The sequence below is a fragment of the Penaeus monodon genome, chromosome 31 (genome assembly GCF_015228065.2).
Source record: "Penaeus monodon isolate SGIC_2016 chromosome 31, NSTDA_Pmon_1, whole genome shotgun sequence".
NCBI classification, from domain to species: domain Eukaryota; kingdom Metazoa; phylum Arthropoda; class Malacostraca; order Decapoda; family Penaeidae; genus Penaeus; species Penaeus monodon.
In genome coordinates this window covers 13,313,383-13,313,712 of record NC_051416.1, presented here as the reverse complement: position 1 = coordinate 13,313,712, position 330 = coordinate 13,313,383, and positions in this window count along the sequence as shown.

Sequence of the window (330 nt, the reverse complement as noted above, 5' to 3'; positions counted from 1 at the left end):
TTTAAATTTCTAGTAATTTCTGGCTACTTAACTCCTCTATATATTCCCTTGTTGTATCAATTTGTTTCAATTATATATCCAATTTTTAAATAAATTCCGGGCTTTCTGAAATTACTGCTCACGGTACATTTTCTCATACGATAAGCAATATTGTTACTATTATCCTAATCATCATCATAATTACTATAACTATAAGTTGCACTAACACCACTATTATCATATTATAAATTGGTCTTTTTGGAAAATAATAATCAACTAGTTTACTGAAATCATAAAACTTTTATTATGAGTCACTCCACAGACGGCCTTTAACAGTACACAAAGATGAAA